Source organism: Hetaerina americana, unplaced genomic scaffold (assembly GCF_022747635.1).
Source record: "Hetaerina americana unplaced genomic scaffold, ioHetAmer1.1.p SCAF_6, whole genome shotgun sequence".
In the NCBI taxonomy this organism is placed as follows: Eukaryota; Metazoa; Arthropoda; class Insecta; order Odonata; family Calopterygidae; genus Hetaerina; species Hetaerina americana.
Window position 1 is genome coordinate 11,941,401 of NW_027287205.1, and position 14,624 is coordinate 11,956,024.

General features: G+C 37.7%; 1 long non-coding RNA gene across 1 annotated transcript in view; it reads left to right on the forward strand.

The window, feature by feature from the left end:
• The first annotated feature begins 1,979 nt into the window (after positions 1–1,979).
• The window catches only part of LOC139695383 (uncharacterized), a 60,936-nt gene continuing 48,291 nt past the window's right edge, over positions 1,980–14,624 (forward strand). Inside the window, exon 1 of the long non-coding RNA XR_011702307.1 lies at positions 1,980–2,071. This is a non-coding gene — a long non-coding RNA (uncharacterized lncRNA). The remainder of the gene's footprint in view (positions 2,072–14,624) is intronic.

A 14,624-nucleotide genomic window follows, 5' to 3' on the forward strand; every position in this document is an offset into this window, starting at 1 on the left:
CAATTCTGGCAAAGGTTCGCAAAAAGTTAATTATCTATTTAATTATATAGATATTATCAGTCCGATATTTTTATAGGGTTTTTTAGCATTGTAAGTAAAAATGACAGTTACAAAAATATCGACTTAAATAAATGTTTAGACGGAAAGCAACTATTACTATCGAAAAGAGAAAAGAAAATACTAGCGAAAGGTTTTAATTGAATACATTGTTGGATACTTCTGAAACATCAATTTAATGGATGGAATTTTTTCATTAGTGGATGTAAAGTACAATGTTAAAAAATTTCCGGAAAGGAAGAAAGTTACGTGTTACTAGTAACAGTAACGAGAAGATAAAATTATTGAAAGAGACTCTAAGTTGGCAAAAATTGTTAAAAGATAATGCTAGCGAGCTAGAAAGTGGATGGAATCAAATTTAAAAGAGAAAATATTCGATGATTGAGAGAAAAGGAGGAATGTAAAATAAGTACTCCACATAATTGGGAATGATAACTATGAGAAGTGCTTATGGAAGGAATATAAGAAAATATTCTATCGTGTTTTGAAGTCCAAGATAATTAGCAATGACCTGCAAAGCTCGTCAAAATCTATCTATACCCAATAGACTATGGATATTGATTTACGTACGTACTAGGGTGAAAAGAAAAATATCTTGATTAAGTTAGAGTATTTTTTGATTTTTATGAGATTATTTAAAGCCCATGCTAGGGGAGGTGAATTGCTATGGAGTTTGTTTCTATGGCTTACAATTTCTGAGAGATACAAGTTCATATTAGGTAAGATATCATAATTTGTGCGCATGATGGGCAACAAAAATGCATACTGATCAACATAGAGACCGTTTGTTATTTGATCACCCGCCCTACAGTTTAATCCCGACTTTGTACTATGCGACCATATCATCTTCTTGCACTTTAAACGGTAGCTTGTTTTAAAAACGAGGATGAACTAGAGACCGCCGTCGACTACTGGTTCAATTCCCAGGCGGTGAACTTCTATGTTGAAGGCCTAAAGAAGCTGGTACAGCGTTACGATAAGTTCATGGGAGTCAACAGCGATTATATTGAAAATTTAGTGTTTTTAGAAAAATTAAAACCTTCAATAAATCCTATTTCGAACGAATATATTTATTTGTGGTCAAACGAATCTAACTTAAGGTAATAAACCTTTTCTTCGCGAACGATACGGGGTCATAATAACATGTCCGATGCGGAAGGGTCATTTTCGGGTAAAAATTATTCTGGTATGTTTATACCCCCAGCCGCACACCCTAGTGGTGCCTTGCAGGGTATATAAATAAATAAACCTCGTTACATCTGTATGATTATCCCTTGGAAGCCACTAGAGTGGTACGTTTCAGGGCTCCAGAAAATAACGGGGCGTATGCCATTTGTGAATGTGTTTTCTATCACTATGAGGGGTTGGGCCAGTTGTTAGAAGCAGTTATGATCAGGCATTGCGCATTCTTTGAAATGAATTCCCTTGCTATTATTGATGCGGCAAAATATTTCGTGATCGATCTTTATGTTCTCTCCTAAAAGTAGGAAGGGATTTGATTAATCACTGCTTACGTTGCCATCGTCTAATAATTTTCCAGTGTATTTGGAGGGTCCATTATTACGGTGACTGCCATCACATGGTCAACAACAATAGCTTAACTTAATGTTTGTTCAGAATATATTTAGATGAGTCATTCAGATTATTATTTTTTGTTTAATTAAAACATGAAGGCCTTTTGTACTTAGTGTCAAATTCCGGAAGCGAATATAAAAGAGAAGTCTAACCACTACAAACCGAGCTATAGGGTTGGCATAATAAAACTGTTAAAACTGTTAGAGTTTGCTATCGATATTACCCTTAACACCTTGTTCATCAGAGTATAAAATTGTGTAGTTTACGGGTAAGGTGAAAGAAAAATGGTTAAAAATGCCTATTGTTTCCTTTGCATTTTTACTATTTTTTTTTTAACTCTTTGCAGATGGAGCAGTATGGCGGCCGGGAACAGGAGTGGGACAACCCGCCGACAATGCGGGGAGGCAACTTAACGATGGGGCTAATTACCACTTCATTGGTACGTAAATCCAAGAAACCTACTGAGCTTACTGCTGAAAAAGTCTTGCAGTCTTTCCATTTTAATTTATAAACACCACTTACGCGAATTAAATGAAGAACACGATTTATATTTTGACTGTTCTTCTTAATGAACAATTGAATGCCACTTACGCGATTTATATAGGGCAAACGGGAAGATCTTTTAAAGTTAAAAATTAAGAACACAAACGGTGTTTCTACACGGCAAATATTTTCATATCCTTCTATAAGAAACGCTTGTAGGAAGAAGGAAGCACGAGCAATTTTACCCCCGAAGTCCTTCATAATGAAACCAAGGGCCGAGGAATGGTACTCTTAGAGCATCTAAAGATAAGAATAAAACGTTTGGAATGGATTCCTGGTTAATGATAATGTATTTCTCTTAAACTACCCTCTCCTTGATGTCTCTTACACCCAGAAATATCTCATCTCCTATCTACCTCTCTCCTACCTAGCGCCACCACCAACCAACTGCGGAGAGTCAACTCAACCGTTCGTGGCTACCGTTCTGCACTTCACCTATTACCTCTCCAACGTTCCTCCCCCCCCTTCATAGGTTGGTCACTATCCTCCACCTACTTTTCTCCCAAGTTCTCACCCTCCCCTCCACACTACACCTCATATCCACCTAAAACCCCTACCACCAAATGCAAGTATATATATAAATGTCAAAAATCCTGTATATTTTACCTGATTAGTGTCGACTACAGATCTGTATGCGACGGAACCGGTCGTAAAAAAATTAGAGGAACCTACGAAATAATTATTATTCATTTTTCATCATGAAGTTCCATCCAGTTGAGCCGAAAACCATAGAGTTTACTGCTTACTGTAATGCTCATCAGTTAATTCTACCAGTTAATGCTTGGGTCGTTGTAATTTTGAAATAATATCAGCCAAACTATTGGTCTGCTACGGGGTAAAAATACATGGAATTAACATGCCTGTTTTGAATTGATATACATTAGGTTGAATTGATCGAAATGACTTGCATATCTCTAAGGTAATTTCTGATTTATAGGAGGAATTTTGAGAGTATATTAAATCAAATGAGAGGCTTTTTGTATTTTCAATACTCGGTTTGGTGAACAATATTTGTATCGGAATATTTATTTCTTAGATTGGAACACATCCGGATTTTCAACCATTCTACATTGCTTTCTAAAATTAAAATGAAGCACGTTAAGTTTCTTGTGTTGCTTCAATTATTTCTTGTTAGTATAATCTATATTCAGACAGTAGTTTAAATTAATTCAGTACATCAATTTAGTGTGGTCAATGACATTAAATGAAGACGCGGGATATTTTCAAATTCCTAAGGAAGAAATCATTGAAAATGTTGTAAATGCCAGCATCAAAAGTAAGGAAACTTCACAGTCGTAGGTACGATGTTCATAGTTGGCTGTTATATTGTATGCATGATTGAATGATGCACTTGTAAATAATACTCTTGCGTCGTATATTCACATTTCATCCAATTTTGGACATTTTTTTGCAGCTGCAATTAAATCAGCATACTTCCTCCAATAAAAGGAATATGACAGAATAAGTGGCATAAATATTTGTCACGTTTTAGAAGATGAAGTCGCGTTAGGCTACGTTGGCTGATCGTTCGACTCGTTTCTTAATTCAGCAAAAACCAATTTGTGATTGCGGCAGCCGTTAACTGAACCAAAAGGGAGGAAAAATTTGTAGTTTTGAAGGAAATATCATGCGTATGCATTGGAACAAAATATTTTCTGAATTTATTGTTTCAGTGTGACGAGTAGGAATCAAAATTAATGGGAGGTGTTGTTTTATTAGTTGTCGGTAGAACCTCACATGAAAATCGATTTTAGACTTTTTATTTTCACTCTTCCATTCGACGTTTACGCTCAAAGTTAAATGTGACAAGCCATTACTTCCCGCGGCATATTACAACTAGGGTTGAGGAAAATGCTTTGTTTCCCTGTCGGAAAGCAAGCCGACTCTGTACGCGAACACTTGCTTCTGTTGGCGAAAGTCAGTTACCTGAAAAGGCCAGGCTACCGCTTTTAGTATTCCGTTCTGTTTCTGTATTTTTCTCATGCGCGGAGTTTATTATAGTGTCTCCAAGTTTATATATCCTTTCTGAGTGTTCTTTTATGAATTTTTATTCGTGCGTATATTTGCATTTGCAAAGGGTTATACTTATCTTATTTCCTTTCCCCCCTCGATCCAAATCGCTTCCTTCTCCGCAACCCAATTCTTTCACCCTCCTCGCTCTTCCGCTCCCCTCCTCTGCCCCCACCTCCCCCGCCAATACCCCCTAACACGCACTCGGGGACATGCCTCGCTGCTCCGTTCTCGTTTGCCCCCCACCCTTCGTTGCCCCCTCCCCCTCGAGGAGTCAGCTGCCTCTCTCTAGCACATGCCCCTTGTATGAGCGCACAAGGGTCGAGTATCATTTGAGCACCCTTGACACTCTTCCAACCCTCCATCTGAAAAACTGTCGTCATTCAATCAGTTTCCCGTCCTCAAGAACTCCCCTCCCTACACCCATCCAGCCACCCTCACCACTCCCCCTCCGCTCCAATCCCGCCGTAGACTGTATTCCATTTCAGTTGAGCAATCTTATTCCTTCCCCCTCTTCAAATAAAAGGATAACAGGGAAATGAAAGGGGAAGAAATGGGGATTGAATCCTCCTTCTCTGATACTTCCAAATGGAAACGAACTTCTCCTTCCTTCTCCACTCACCATCCCCCTCTTCCCCTTGATGATATTACCCTAGCTACTTATGGTGGCTCGGTTTAAGGCCGGGATTTCTGACTTGGCTCTCGCGAGTCTCTCTCTCTCTTTTCGCCCATCGAGAGTTGAAAAACATCCGAGTCGTCGACTTAAGTATGCGCTTAGCAAGCGGATGGAGAATGCTGTTCACTTAAGCCGAAAACCGCATTTCGTGGAGAACACAAAGAGTGACTGCTAAAAATATAAGAAAAATTAAATTAACCATCATAAAATGATTGCGGAGAAAAATCAGGCTCCAGGAAATAATACTATTACCGCGTCAAAGAAATACGCTAGATACTGTTTCATATGTATAGAGGTTGGATATCACGGGAAAAAATAAATATACAGATCATTGGTGAGATAGTTCTTAGTTTTTCATGCTTAGAGTGAAACTTAAAGGGGGCACAATAACTCAGGGCGTAGAGCTACTTACCTGAGGGCCTGGGTTTGATCACTGTTACGCCTCTGGTCACTTAAAGCGTCACCTAAGCACATTTTTTTTCGGGTATAAGATCTTTCTGGGAAATCAAATGTGGTACTGGGATAGGAAGTCCTCCTTCCACACCTCCAATTGAAATGTGAAATTTTCCCACCGTTGGACTTAGTACTAAGTGAACCTTGCCTATCTTACCAACCTTTTGGGTGATTACTGTATTTGGTTAGTAACCATTACCTTACAACTGACGTCCTGAATATGTTTTACCTGAAGGTTTAAGATTTAAATATAGGGTAACATCAAACGTTTTTCTCGCTTAAGTAAAACAGTAAATTTTACAGTAAGGAAGCCATCTGATGTCTTCCTACTTTACTAGTCACGGGCCGAAGTAACTTTAGAAATATTAAAAACATTGAATTTACAAGTCGGAACAAAATTAGACATTGCAAGGATGTTAGATATACTTGCAGGTGCATGTGTATGTTAGTTTGTAGTTTGAGTGTTTGCATATGTGTGGGGTGTTAGTGTTCTTGTATGAATGTATGCTATGTTTTTTTGGGTGGATGTATAAAACTGTGGCTTTTGCATGTGGTTTTTTTCTTTTCTTTCTAAATTACGGGTGGTGTCCCCCGCCAAACGCCCTTGCGGCGGCTTGCGGGGTATTAAGTAGATGTAGGTGTAGATAAGACCACAAAGATAAAATAAGGGAGATTCCAGTACAGATAGATTCAAACACTCAGTCTTTACCCGAAAAATCAGAAATCATATTAGCAAGAAACCTAAGTCCCTTCAGAAATATTGAAAACATTGAATTTTTAAGCCGGAAAAAAGTTAGACATTGCAAGGATTTTAGGTGTATTTGTATGTGTATGTTAGTTGGTGGTTTGAGCGTTTGCATGTGTATGGTGTATGTGTTCTAGCATGAGTGTATGCCATGTTTTGTTTGTGGATGGTATAAATTTGTGCCTTTTGCATTAGGTTTTTTTTCTTTCTTAACTACGGGCGGTGTCTTAACACCCCCCGCCACACGCCCTTTTGGTGGCTTGCGGGGTATTAAGTAGATGTAGATGTACTAGGCCCTCTGCCTGGCATAATTCGGGCACTCCATTTTGGTAATAGTGTTGAATGGCAATGGAAAATGATAATCCATATCTCAAAGCACTTGATTACAGTCTTGTATTACATAATTTTTCATAACGAATAGTCGTTCAACGTTTCAGTTTCGCAAAACCTCTCATCGTCGATAACGTAGCATTTAATAAACCAACTTAGCATTTGATAAAAGCTCATTCACTATCGTTTTCTGTTAACCTTCTGTTACCTTCCCCTATACGTTCTTCAATAAGCCTTCTTAATGCCCCACTACTATTTCTATAGCAATATAACTATATAGTAATATTTCTCTATCATAGGCTTTTCTACATGCAATTCTCATGTATTGTGTTCATATTAAAGGAGTTTGTAACTTTCCACAGACTTAAGTTTGTGCGGAAAACGAAAAAGTCTGTGGAAAATTACAAACTCATCTTATATGAGCATCGAACATTTCCACAAACTGAATCCTGATAGTGTAAAGTATTTCCACGGTTTTGTCTAAAGAAGTCCTTCGTTCTATTTCGATCGAAACTTGGCCAACAATTATTACCGGAAAGTTCAAAAGACTTATTTTTAGATAATTTATGCATTGTATCTTTTTCTTCTTTCGTTCATCGCAAATTTAAATCGATATTTTATTCCATGAAGCTTTACTTCAACGTAGTAGAGCGTCACATTTTATTTTCCCTTACAACTTTACTCACACACCCCTTAAAACGCATGCTGCAGTTTTATACTTCAAACTTACTCAGTCACTACTCGCACGATATCGTGGCAAATACTCTTTGTCAATCCATGCACACTATCAACAATAACTTACGATATCCCTCAATGGTGCATTACAATTTACAAGTCCTTACTGTTCAAAATCTACTCTTGTCGGAACCCTGAGCAGTCTAGGGGACACCATCTTCTACTCATATAGTTAGACTTTAGGAATATCCTTCATATTCAAACCTTATCCTTTATGCTGCGCAAACTATCGTCAAATCGTGGGCAATTCCAAATATTGCTTTCATCTTCAACGGCATCCTACCCTTTGCATTTGATTCACGTTAACACAGGTCTTCCATTCGTCTAGCAGTCGCTTAACTTTCCGATGCTCCTTTTTCCCCATCCACATATCTTATCTTCCAAGCATATGTAGTCTAATATTGAATCCTTCACGACTTAAAGCTGGCCATTTTGAATTCGGTCTTCTGAGACTTTATAGCTTTTATGATTAATGGAACGTAAATTATGCAATGTTACTTTGGAGCACCGTTTCACATGAGTGAATTCCACGCTAATGGTGAGGCACTCTAACGCTCAGTTTAATCACATACATGGTGGAACACCACCTGCAAAACCAGGGGCTGAAATCATCCCGCAGGCCAGCTTTAATTAATTTAAACAAGATATCGCATGGTATAATTTCCAACAGGGCTACTTTAATTGGCATAATTGAACACTTCACACCACTAGGGGGTATACGTATGCAGGGTGTGCTGTCACAGTAGGATACATTACTAGTAATAACTTTGAAAATAAATTAGAAAGTAGAATTACTGGTAATGTTGCAAGAAACGAATTGGATTCTTTAATCAGTTCGTGGTGAACGCATACTTGACGTGATTATGGAGCCCATAATTTTACTAATTTAAAACATGATTTAAGGTTAAAATGTTATAGTGTTACTAATGAGTGTCATTTAATCATCTCCTTCTACACAATACCCGACCTGCTGCAGCAAAGCGTTTGGCGGGATGTGTTAGGTCACGAAAAATTCATGCACAATCCCAATGATGACACCTATACTTAAATATTATTTTGATCATGTATTCGAAAAATATAAATCGCAAGAAAAAAATTACTTACATGCAACAATAGTCAATAGCATGAAACATATATTCAAATCATGCTTTTGAACTATTAAAAATATGGGTCTATTTAATAAATAAATAGCAGGCCGAATAATATCCAAATGTATACACTGCTAACTCAAAGATCTTCTACGCGTTTGTTGTCATATCTATTATGATGTGCAATGGTTTGAGGAAAAAACAACATTTTAAAATTATGCGTTCTTCCATTAATTTCCCTGATTTTACGTTGGTTATCTAATCTATCATAGTTCTTCTGGGTTGTAAATATGTGTAATATGTCTTTAACATGCTCAGATAAGTAACCTACCTCAAATTTACGCAGTAAATTTAACATGTATTTAAGCCTACGGTCAACCAGTGACTCCCATCCTTATTCTTTCAATAGTGTCATAACACTGCTACCTTGTTCATAACAACATTTCACAAATCAAGCTGCTCTTTGCTGCACTCGATTTAGTTACAAAATTAAGCCTACTTCATGAGGATCCCATACACTTGCAGCTTGCTCAAAGTGGGGCCTCACTAAGGTGAAATAACAAAGCTCCTTGACTCTTTCATTACAATTCCCAAGAATTTATTTTATGAATCCAGACTTTTTATGAGCTATTTCGCAAATTTCAAGCATGTTTTTACCCCAGAATTAGCCTTTACCCATCGTTACACCAAAGTATTTTTGCGATTCTACGTTTATTATGTAGGTTCCCCGTATAGTGTGTTTTCGGATGCAATACCCTTCCTGCAAAAATTAATCGAAGCACATTTTTTCAAGCTTAATTATAGCTCCCGTCTAATGCACCACTTTTGAATTTAACTTAGGCCGATAGTTAATGGTATTCTATCTTCATGGCGGGATATTTCCTTATATATTACCGTATAGTCAGCAAACAGACGAAATTTATTGGAAATCTATTCCGTTTTATTGGCGAAGGGTAAATCTAATATAAGTAATTTTTGTCCATTTAATCCACCGATTTGATGTAAACCTGAATTTCTTAATATTGACTCATTTATGGCACCATGCGGTTAATTTATACCACTTTTATTTCGGTTATAATGCCCCGATTTGCCAGGTCTTGTCTTTCTTTGACTATTCTGGAGCGGAGGTAAGCAGGTTGAGCGGAGACTGGGCATTGAACGTGGGAAGGCCTTCTTTCCCAGTGTTCTAAATTAAGAAAGGAACCGAAGGCTGCTTCCCCTTCTGTTATTGATCATTCATTTCATCGATCCCTCCCAATATGATATTGACTGCCACCCATTCTATTCCATTCATCTTCTCGCAGCCACCACGTGTTAAGGCGAAGGCTTGCTGAATCGAAGCGAAGCAAATTATGGTGGAAATTTTAAAGAATTCTCGTAATTTCTTAGTTTGCCTTATTTGGAGGAAATATGAATTTGATGGAAAGGATAAAAGAGAATTGTTCTGGAGCGGAAAAGTTTGCTTCAGCTGAGCCGAAAACCTGTGACAGGATGACGGCCTAACAATGCTCTTTAAAGTATGATTCACCCCCACTTACGACCTTGGCGGAGAGATTTTTTCATTCCTAGGCGAACTGTCAACTCAATAGTTTCGTATATTTCTTACCAGTAGTTATTGTTTAACTATGTAAATGCTCAAATGTGTATTTCATGATATTTTTGCTTATATTCCAACCAAAATCAGTTTTATTTATCTTAGATTCATTAGGAGTTGAAAGGAAGGAGCCAAGAAAAGGTTGGATACAATTTAAATAGAGACTAATAATAATCACCAATCAGGCAAAGTCTGTCGAGGAGCAGCAAACAAAGTGTATTCTCATTTTTTTCCTATTTGCTTTCAATATATGCAAAAATTTAAGTCTCGTTTTTGAGTCACATTTGAAAAACAGAGAACAGAGTGTTTTTGAGAAACATTTGTGGTTCGTGGCACCGTTAGTGTACGGGTTGCGAATTCGACGACGGAGATCAATGGACACGGTTCAAATAACTGCGAAGCCAATTCCTTTTCAAATTTTATGAAAGCATTTTATGAAAGCATTTTATGAATAAATTGAAACGGGAAAACATGATCCCTTCAACCGGATCCTTCTGCACTGTTGGTGAGAGGCGATATTAAAATCAGAAGGCACGGATGGCGTAAATCCAGGAGATCGGTTTGGCATCAGTTGCAGTAAATATCAGTCGAACCTCTTTTGATATCTCTCAACATAGCAAACAGATTTACTCAATTACCTCATCCCACGAGTACTTTGTACCTTATAACATATTCCCTAGTCTGTTTTTTATTATAATATAAGCCCTCTGTGTTTGCAGTTTGTGTGTGCAGAGCATTTGGTAATCACACGTAAACAGGGCATTAGTATTGGAGAACTGTGTCCTATTATTTTTCCAGGGTCATCTAAGCTAAGGCCCGGTGAGTAAAAACTTGCACGGGTAGGGTAGACCCTCTGTACAAAGTTCGCTGGATATAAACCCGACACATCTAGTCAGAAGTTCTATGGGATACTTACCTGACTACCACGCCTGTCATGACGAGAAAAATGGACGAAGAGTTGGAAATGATTCATCGGGATTCCGAATTGACAGATGGGATTTCTTACAGTTCTACGAAATAAAATTGCTTCGTCTTCCCAACCTGGTTGGCGATTTTTTCAGTCGATACGACAGGATGAATGACGCCTTTGGAAAGAAGTCTAAAAACACCTCCATTAATATAAAATGCTGAACTTAGGCGGACGTCCCGAGCTTATAAGGAACAGGATTATTGGTTGGCGTTTGGGGTAGGTCATGCTCAATCAATTGAGATAAGTGTTTCCAAGGGAGACGTAATTGTTGCGCTGCAAGCGGCCAATGGAGCGAAGGGGGGTGCTTTTCCCTTCTCCCCCTATCGATTGGTGAGCGCTGAAGAAGGGCTGTTTTTTACAGTCTCAAAAGACGAAAGAATCGGAACGAAATAATAATTCCTGCAGACAGTATCTCATATCACATGCCCAACTGATTGGTCCAACCAATTTATCGCAACTGTCATTTCAGTGACGTAACCCATTTTATTTTATTTTCGTAGAGTTTTAGAAGATCGAAAAAAATGACGATCAGGCAGACAGGTATGCTTTCTTTTGTAATTCAAATTGAGTGATCTATCGATTTCAAGTTGCTATATTTGTGAGTACGATGCTGAATAATTTAAAATATCAAAAGGTATTTGATGTGTAAACTTTAATTGATTACGTCAATCATTTGAATATTTTTCTATTAATGGGCACGTATATTTCTCGGGAATTTCTAAATCTCTCGATAATGATACGCAAAAGATATTTATTTGTTCATGTTAATTTGGTTTAATTTTACTATTCAAATGAAATAATTTAGTTGTAAAGGTTTTTTTGTAAAATTGAAACGCTTTTTCAACAAAGCTATTAAAAAGGATATGTAACCATTTCATTTATCTGATAAAGTTATGTTTGAAAAGACAAAAGCCGACTAAAAGAAGCCGCAAATTTTGCGGTTCCATGTCACTGTATGAAGTCTACATCTAAATCTACATAATTTCCGGCAAGCCGCCGCAAGGGCGTGTGGCCGGGGGCGTTAGGTCACCACCCGTAAAAGATAACAATACCACATGCAAAAACCACAACATGGAAAATACACGCACAGCAGCGCACTTGCTCATGCAAAAATCCCTTCATCCAACACTCATGCAAACACATATACCATAAACCATACCTATGCAATGTGGGCGCAAATTCAGTGCTAAATGAGGCGTATGTGGAAACAGCGATTTTTTGGCGGTGAGGGTCAAGTGCAAACGAGCATCAACAGCATCAAGAAAATCCTTCAGGCGATATGAAGTTATTCAAACTTCAACAGCTTTAAAAAATGAATACAGTTCATGACTCTGAAACTCTAAAGGATATGCGAAGAAAAAATTATAAAACAGTCAACACTGGATTTAAATATACCAACTGGAACGTTTAAAAAATAATGTAACTATTTTACAAATTTTAAATCAGTTTTTTAATCTATTCACAAAAATCTGTTTGAAGTGCTAAGCCAAGAATTCAGTACAGGAATTTGAATGTGCTATAACTCAAGTTAGTTAACTTAAATCTATCAGCAGAAAATATAGCAGAGGTATTAGCGTGCCTTCGCGGATACCATCTGTTAATGCAGAACCTGGTTACTAGGTACCTGGGGAGAGCAAGTGAGAGCATACAATTCCGGCCGTCAAATGGAAAAAATATTTAATATACATTTCAGTTAAATTTACCTGACCTAAAATTTTGCGCTCCAATATTAAGCTTTGTTTTTCAATTGGAAAAACACGAGATGCAGCATGAAATTGCACAAAATTGTAATATATGCACGAAATAAAAAAAACGCAAAAATCCTGATCAAACAGTCATAAAAATGCTAAATTTCTCTCTGTGATAACCATGAAATGGTTTAACGTTTTTGAAGTCGAACAAAGTTAATGAATGCATGCTAAAAAATCATCTAAAGAACTTAAAAAATCTCTAGTGATAATGGGAGGTAACTAACCAACTCACGAAAGAGCAAACATTTGGAAAAAGTTTCGAAAGGTGCGTATTTCATCGCGTTACTTCTGCCGAATTCAAAATGGGCGAATTGAATGACTTAAGAAATTCGACGATATAACGAGAAGGCGATCTCGTCTCTACCCTTTTAATTTCGAAGTGAAATGGTGGATATTGTTTTCCCTTTTTAAATTTCTTTTCAATATTTGCATTCAAATTCAAAGCATTTTCAAGCATTTATATGTTATGTCTTTCTCTCGGCTTGAAGGGGTGCACGGCCTGAGATACACGTATTTTTGAAAAAGAAGCCCACTGAAAAGGTATGAGAAATATTTAATGGATATTTTTACGGTATACAATTCCAAAGAACTTACTCGTGCTATTAGAAAATCGCTGCGATTAAGCATAATTTCTTGCTTTTACGCAAACGGTGAAATGTTAACACTTTCTTCAAAAACGTGAAATTGACTTGAAGCATTACGTGAAGCTTTTGCACGAAACTGAAGAATGTGCATGGCTCACGTCAATTCTGAGCTTACATTTACTCTGAGTACATATGCATTTAACTTGATTAGAGTGACATTTGTACGATTTCAACTTAATATTTTTATTCGCAAACCTTAGAAAATTTGGAAACTTTTTCCTCGGCTGTTTTTGATAAACGAGAGTGAGTTTCAAGTGGTTGGAAATTACTGAAATACAGAGATTATATTGCACTCTTTCCGTTCATTTTAATTTTAACTGAATCGGAGTTGAGAGAGATTCGAAATCGTAGCCTTTGCTGTTTTAATGGAAGATACCACCACTACCGCACTAGTTATCATGTAGTTTGTTTTGATGTGCGAGAACAGATCTCACCTGATGCTAAAACCAATAATTCGTGCGAAATTTACATATCAGGAAAGCAAATACTGTTAATCTCCGTGTTGTTTGTGGCTCCTCACGAAGATCTGATGCTCAAAAAACCATTACAGCTCAAGGTGTTCAGGGGCGAACCGAACCCGGAGCCTCCAGTCAGATGCCCATCCTTAAACACATTGAACCGTACCGCACATCTATACTAACCTCAAGGACTTTATACGATTGAATTTAGTCTACACTGAACGGTCATATATTAAATAAAGCTAAAACCTTTTCAATATGTTTGAATTTGATAATGATGTGTGTACCATTATTCTTAGTTTGTCTTTAGACGGTTAAAGTAGGCATCTGGTTTTTAGGCATAGTCGTTTCTTTTGGGTATTCTGAATCCCTCTATTGCAGCCTAAATTCCTTCTGCGCAATGCCATGCTAACTATTATGCATTCTGCTGTCACCCATTACCGTCCATATTTACTTTTAATTTTGCATTCTGCATTCCTCACCATTACCCCATCTATATCTTTTCTTCTCACTTCTGTTTCACGAACTACATTCTTGTCCCACTCCTTTCAATATCCTCTTCATCTAACTTTCATGGAGGAGAATCGAGTCCTTTCGGTTTGTAACCATCCCTTCTATTTCTCTTTCTTCGGCTCTGTCATATAAGAATCATTCGTTTGCCTTATTCCATGCCCTTTCTCTCCCTCCTCCTACGAAACTCGTTCCGGAGGTTTCGAGTTCCACGTACGTTTTCCTGATGACTAATTGATGCATGCAACAGATAGTACGTTGCGGTTTAGAATCCAAAAAAATATTCCCGCTATGATCCAAGCGCCGCCCTGGTGGCCCTTTGGATGCGAGGCAGTTCTTACGTCCTTGTCCCGATTTCACTCAGCCATAGTACCGTGGCCCCCTGCTTAGTTTCAGCTCGCGTCTTTATTTATGTCCCTAGTTTTTACTCTACCTTTGGTCGCAGCGGTTCGGAGGAAACGTCTGAACTTTCGCAAGTACATGAG